Raw genomic sequence first — 7,992 nt, 5'->3', positions numbered from 1 at the left:
GTACACCAAAATCTCACTTTTTGTATTCTCTATTTTGTATCTAAATACGCGTCTAATTCTCAGTGTAAACGTGTTAATAGGCATGCTAATACACACACAAATAGATGCGCTGATAGATGCAATGTTAGATGGGTTCGTATTTTCTTAGTGTAGACGTGCTAATAGACGTGTTAATACATGCGCAAATAGATGAGCTATTAGACGTGCCCGTAAATTATCTATTCAAGCAACACCTATAGAGGCGCCCGCTATTTTGTGCATCTATCAAGCGCGTCTATAGTTGCTCTATGTTGTTATGAAGTGCATCTGCAATCTTCTTCACCTTAATGTGGTAGTCATTGATGCTCATATTTTCTCTCTACACATTATGCAACTCCTGCTTGAGTTGCATTTTTTTGGCTTGCGTATTTGTGCTATACATTTTGTCAAAGTATCCCATGCCTCCTTCGGTGTGCTTGCATCCTGAATATGCACAATCATAGAATCTGAAATACTAATAAACAGCCAGTACATAACTTTTCTGGCTCTCTCATGCCAGCCTTTAAATGCCTGCAATTCCTGTTGATTGGGAACATTAGGAATAACTGGTTCTTGTTCGGCTCCAGTAATGAACTCCCAATAGCCCTTACCCTTAAGGAAATTCATCATTCTAAACTTCTATTCTTGGAAGTTATTCTTGTCAAGCTTTTTAGCGATAATCTGTGAAAGAGCATTAGACGCCATTACAGAACACTGCAAAATATTATGTCACTGCAAAAAAACACAACTCTTCCCTCACAAGGGCAAATCTGCAAAACTAACGAGAGTAGTATTTGACCACACAGTCACTTCCTACTGACGATTATGCATCAACAGGCAATAAGAATGATTCTGTCACTCCCAATATCTCTCCGCATAGGCATACGATGTAATTTCTGTGATAACTTTTCATCGACCGACAGAATAGTGGTCGCACAGCAAAAACAGGGCACTTTCTTGAGTGCCTGTGGAAAACTTCCACCACTAAAACGAGCCTCGAAATGGCCTCCATTAAAAATAATAATTTCACCAAGGGCTTTGCCCTTATCCGTAGCATACACTGCCCTCTCACCACACCACAAAGGGTGTCCCAATCTGAGACAGTGCACTCTTGCAACTTTCGGCTATTCTACCTACAGAGATTTGCTCCCAAACTCAAAAAAGGAAAGCAACATTGATCCTCTTACCAAGATACCGTGAACCTCGTTTGCTTTCTTGAGCTCCTTACCATGAATTGAGCTCTGATACCATGTGAAGAGAGTGGGAAAGAAGTAAGGAGTCTCACTTGTAGCTTTCTCACATACGCAATGGGGGAATATACACAAAGGTGGAGGCTAAAAACAGTTTTCCTCTTCTTAGTTGTGATAGCCAAAAGAACTCTCTAAGTACAAAAGGAATAGGTTAACCCTATATGTGGGTCTCAAACCAAACTCAGCTAACCTAGGTGGCATACTAAGTGAGCCACTAACTAGAGTACATAAAGATAGCTGTCATCCACCAGCTATTATTCATGGGCGGTGTACCAACCACATTTGCAGCTAACAAGTTGGTGACATAAATGCACAATGGTCACCCTAGCATATCACGAGTGGAGCTCGATATCTCAACAACAAGTAGACATAGACGTCCATTGTTTTGTTGTAGTTTGACCATCGGGACGATGAACATGAGAATGTGAAGTTTTGGGTTGCAAAATTGGTGGATGTGAGCATGGATGACCAGGGGAGAGCTACAACATTTATAGGGATATGGTATGAGAAAGGGGTTTTAGACCATGAAGCAGTTTTAGAGCTTTTCACAAAGACAGTCATCATAGTAGCTTGGAAATCAAGGACAAAGAAAACAAAGAGGCACATGGGATATGATGTAGGAGAAAAAAAATCAATTATTTTGCACATTATGAAATTTTTAAAGATTTTTGCTAAGGAGGAAGTAGAAGAAGAGAGCGCAAATGAAGAATGCCCATGATAACTCCATTCAAGCATCAATAAAGACTGGAGATGATGGTGGTCAAATGGGAGTGAATGAAGATGGCACCCAACTGACAAGTGACAACAATCTAAACATTAAAACAAGCAAATGTAAAGGTCACCCATTTGTACTTACAAGTAACCTGCCCCGTCTACGATGGGCTAGCGACCTGCTCTGCCAGGTCTCAAGATGCTAAAGTGTCTGAAACCAACAATATAACAAAAGGAACATTTAAATGCAAGCAACATACTCTAACCAAAAAATATATCTATGACATAGTACTTCAAAATATTACATATGAAAGTGAAGCCAAAGAACTCATTGATATGTCCAAATACACATCTGCATATAAAGTCATAACTGAACATACAAAATCTACAATAGACACACAAACATCCCTAAAGGGAAAAGTATGCGGCCATGTACTATAGGGAAAAGCCTGTGCCAGCCATGTACTCCACATCTGCCACGTCAAAAAAAAATTCTCTATGATAGAGTACTTCAAAATATTACATCCAAAAGTGCAGTCACATGTCTGAACATGCAATAACTACATCAAAGAACTGATTGATATATCCAAATACACAGCCACAAATAAAGTCATAACTGAACATACGAAATCTACAATAGACACACAAACATCCCTAAGGGAAAAGTCTGCAGCCATGTACTGTAGGGAAAAGCTTGCGACGGCCATTCACTCCATGTCCACCACATCCGCCACATCCACTGCAGCTATGAACATACAATGGAGTACCAACAATCGTATCTGGACCAGCATCACATAGACAGATAATTTAGGAACTATAATTATCGAGCCATAAGACTTTTATACATGTATGTTGGTAAAACCCAACTCATTCTTTAGATTACTTACTCAGACGCAAAGGGCTATCAACAATGCTCACAAAGGTGTACATGTAGTCCCCATTTTGCCCTCGATAGAAAATTCGTGTCCGCACACATTCATAATATCCCGACCAATGAACACTGATGGTGTGGTCCATCATCCCTATGAAGCCGGTAAGCCAGGATAGCGTAATATCCCAAATGGACTCCTCCATCCAAAGGATTGTGGATGTGGAGATTCATTAGAAACCTTGAATCAGGAACAGTCCTAAAAGACAAAAAATAGCATGTTTTCCCACCCACATATAATCCAAAAAACCTTTTGTTTTAACAAAAATGAAGCAACAAACAATGTACACAGTTCTTACCCAAGGTAGCTCTCTAGCTCAAGCAAATCCAACAACAGTTGCACGCTCTCCAGAGATCCCCAGCCTACAGGATCTGCAATTTTCTAAAAGTGAGTGACTATACTATTAAACATGTCAACATAAAACGTGGTTGTCAAGCAACTATGTACCTTGCACCTGCGCTCCTATTTCGGTGACAAATGCGAACTGCCTAGACATCCTATCGCATTGCAAAAGAAGAACACACGTGTCAATCTACATATACTAGAAAAAACAATAGGCTTTGAAGAGAAAATAGCCTGTACTATTTTGCAAACCCATAACTCAAATGAAAAATGAAATCCAAACATTATCAAAGACAAAGTCATGAAATATTACATCTCACCTCATATTTGTGTAAATAGCCAACATTCCCGAAGACCTATGACAGTTGGAATATTGAAAGAACTTAAAAAAAGCTATACAAAGATTACTGAAATGAAGATTTTCCACCCAAGAAAGTCTGAGGTGGGCTTGAAAGAGCAATGTTATACTCCTAGGCTCTTGCTATTGCCAATTGCAAAACTTCCTTGTACACAACATTTGTGGTAAAAGTATTATCCATCTCCTCGCCCCTAGCATCAGACGCACTCTGCAAAATGAAAACCTTAACAACGTTTGATGCTCAGATACATGAAAATGCCACGTATAGTTGGCCATGATTGAATACCAGTGTCGCCAAGTATAGCCCCAAAATAGACAATGTTTGGCACTGTGACTTATTGATTGTCATGCCAAATGCCAATCGGATAGGAAATTGCCATCTCCTCATGTTGAATGGAAGTTTAAGGTTGGTCGGAATGAATGTTATCCTTCGAATAAACGTTCTATCACTAGCACTGTTACCAGTAATGATTTCAGTTTCTAACACTTTCATGTGAAAATCTTTCCAAATACACATCCGCAAACAAAGTCATAATTGAACATACAAAATCTACAATAGACACACAAACATCCCTAAAGGGAAAAGTCTACCGCCATGTACTATAGGGAAAAGCGTGCCCCGGCCATGTACTCCACATTCGCCACGTCCAAAAAAAATTCTCTATGATAGAGTACTTCAAAATATCACATCCAAAAGTGCAGTCACATGTCTGAACATGCAATAGCTACATCAAAGAATTGATTGATATATCCAAATACAAGCTGCAAATAAAGTCATAACTGAACATACAAAATCTACAATAGACACACAAACATCCCTAAGGGAAAAGTCTGCGGCCATGTACTGTAGGGAAAAGCCTACGACGGCCATTCACTCCACATCCACCACATTTGCCGTGTCCACCGCGGCTACAAACATACAACGGAGTACCAACAATCATATTTGGACCAGCATCACATAGAAAGATAATTTAGGAACTATAATTATTGAGCCATAAAACTTTTATATATGTATGTTGGTAAAACCCAACTCATTCTTTAGAGTACTTACTCAGACGCAAAGGGCTATCAACAATGCTGACAAATGTGTACGTGTAGTCCCCATTTTGCCCTCGATAGAAAATTCGTGTCCGCACACGTTCATAGTATCCCAGCCAATGAACAGTGATGGTATCTGGTCCATCATCCCTATGAAGCCGGCAAGCCAAGGTAGCATAATATCCCAAATGGACTCGTCCATCCAAAGGATTGTGGATGTGGAGATTCATTAGAAACCTTGAATCAGGAACAATCCTAAAAGACAAACAATAGCATGTTTTCCCACTTAGATATAATCCAAAAAACCTTTTGCTTTAGCAAAAATAAAGCAACAAACAATGTACATGGTTCTTACCCAAGGTAGCTCTCCAACTCAAGTAAATCCAACAATAATTGCATGCTCTCCAGAGATCCCCAACCCGTAGGATCTGCAGTTTTCTAAAAGTGAGTGACTATACTATTAAACATGTCAACTTAAAACGTGGTTGTCAACCAACTATGTACCTTGCACCTGTGCTCTTTTTTCGGTGACAAACGTGAGCTGCCTAGACATCCTATCGCATTGCAAAAAAGAAGGCACGTGTCAATATACATATACTGGAAAAAACAATAGGCTTTGAAGAGAAAATAACCTGTAGTGTATTGCAAAGCCATAACTCAAATGAAAAATGAAATCCAAACATTATCAAGGACAAAGTCATGAAATATTACATCTCACTTCATATTTGTATAAATAGCCAACATTCTTGAAGACCTATGATAGTTGGAATATTGAAAGAACTTTTAAAAAGCTATACAACGATTACCGAAATGAAGATTTGCCACCCAAGAAAGTCTGAGGAGGGCTTGAAAGAGCAATGTCATACTCCTAGGCTCTTGATGTTGCCAATTGCAAAACTTCCTTGTACACAAGATTTGTGGTAGAAGTGTTATCCATCTCCTCGCCCCTGGCATGAGATGCACTCTACGAAATGAAAACCTTAACAGCATTTGATGCTCGGATACGTGAAAATGCCACATATAGTTGGCCATGACTGAATACCAGTGTCGCTAAGTATAGCCCCAAAACAGATAATGTTTGGCCCTATGACTTATTGATTGTCATGCCAAATGCCAATCGGATAGGAAATTGATGTCTCCTCATGTCGAATGGAAGTTTAAGGTTGGTCGGAATGAATGTTATCCTTGGAATAAACGTTCTATCACCAGCTTTGGTACCAGTAATGATTTCAGTTTCTAACACTTTCATGTGAAACTCTTTGCATATCAACCGTGTGCCATTGCACAAACCCTAGCGAGGATTCAAATTGTGCAAAAAAATTATAGGAGCATTCCTTTTCAAAACCAACTGATGCGGGGGATATCCACTACCAAGATCAAGACTATTCAAATACTCGACTACAAACAAAAAGGAGTCTCCCCCTAAGTTGTCCACTGAGTCTGCACTTAGGTACTCCCGTTCCTCACCGGGCATTGCCTTCAATGCCGTAGCATTAATTGCATCAACCTCGATGTTTCAAGGTACAAGAATATCGTGCTCTCGAAAGTATGGTGCACAGTCCAAAACAGTTGCAAGCCCTCGATACACCCATCCAATGAGACCTTCCATGGACTTTGTCTCTAAAAGCATCTACAATGGAATCGCAACAGTATCTTCTTTTGTACATCTTTTTATCCCATTGCCAATGTCCAGAACCCATTGCATGAACTCTTGCTCAGCACAATTATCACCATTCCAAAGGACCCGCATATTCTGTGTCAACTTCAATACTGTAGTGCGACCCCAAATCCTTGAGTGGCATAAGGTAGCATTGACAATGTCCTCTCGTCCTGCCTTTGGAAGAACTGGCAAGACTTGTCTAAAATCCCCCCCAACAATACCACCTTCCCACCAAAAAGTTGCTCATTGGACATGATATCTCGTAATGTTCTGTCTAGTGCCTCAAAAGCAAACCGATGAGTCATGGGTGCCTCATCCCATATTATCAGCCTAGCCATCTTCAAAACATCTGTGAGTTGACTATTAACCTGAATATTGCAACTGCTAGTACCATCCAGCTCCAACGGTATCTTGAATCGTGAGTGTGCCGTGCGTCCATTGGTTAGTAGCAATGCAGCAATCCCAGAAGATGCACATGCCAAAGCGATGAGCCCCTTCCCATGCAATCGAGAGAGCAAGCAATTGTAGAGAAAGGTTTTTCCAGACCCTCCTATACCATTGAGAAAAAATACCTCACCATCTCCATAGACCCTTGCCAAAATCTGATCAAATGCAGCACATTGATAGTGATTCAAGGACATTTCCATTTGTTGGGCAGTCTGTGCTTCCTTCACACAATCAAACATTATTTCTTCTTGCAATAAGCCATTTCTAACTTCTGACAAAGATGTTCTATCTACAACAGGCATTCCGTCAAACTCAGCCAACCTTCGCCCATGTTGTTGAAGAATGTGCTCCAAGTGCAATACAACCTTCTTTATCGCTAGTTCACGACGACCAATTATATTCCCCATACTTGATTCCAATATATAAAAAAAATCATCCGAAAGCTCAGCGAAAAATTTTTCCCACAAAAATCGAGGAGATGTTGGCTCACAGAAAACCAATATTGTGACAAATAGGTGTCTCAGTTGTGCACTATTTTGATAAAACACAGCCTCTTGCATACACAAACCATTCATCATCACTCTCCAACAATCCCCATGCTATGCATGCTACCTTGAAAGTAGGGTACACTTGACTGTCAAAAGTACGTAGGTCATCAAAGGATTTGCATCCCATGCACACATTAAGAAGCATACGCATGAAGTAGAGCTCACCAGCTAAGGGGGAAATATTGTACATCCGACTGATGGTATTCCCCTTTTGTCTTCTAGTCCACTGCTTACTGGTTTTGTTCCAAACCAAATTGTCTGGCAAGTCACCATCATACAGCAAGTTGCATGCATCATATTGCAACTGATTGTAAGTGAACCATTCTGTGAGGGTGGTCTTTTGATTTTGTTCCCTACCTACAACATTTTGCAAATCATCATCATCTCAAAAGATGACGTTATTGTGCATCGGAAGATGAACTTGCAATCTTTGCACATCGGGTTTTTCATCGTGCGTGTCATACTCGTAAATCCGCCAACATGCTTCTGATGTTGACATGTAATGTGCATCTAAGTAACTACTAATCTCATCAATGCCACCATCAATTGTGTTGTACAAATGCCCTTGCTCTCTTGCATTATTTAGCTGCATCCTAATAATGGCTCTGTCATGACCTTTGTACACATATTTATACAAATACTTAACTGCAGTGATTGTGGAGCATATTTCAACATTTATGTGTGCCTTGTA

Source organism: Dipteris shenzhenensis, chromosome 30 (assembly GCF_047967505.1).
Source record: "Dipteris shenzhenensis isolate YYH24624 ecotype China chromosome 30, Dip_SZ_1.0, whole genome shotgun sequence".
NCBI classification, from domain to species: domain Eukaryota; kingdom Viridiplantae; phylum Streptophyta; class Polypodiopsida; order Gleicheniales; family Dipteridaceae; genus Dipteris; species Dipteris shenzhenensis.
This window is presented reverse-complemented; position numbering follows the sequence as displayed.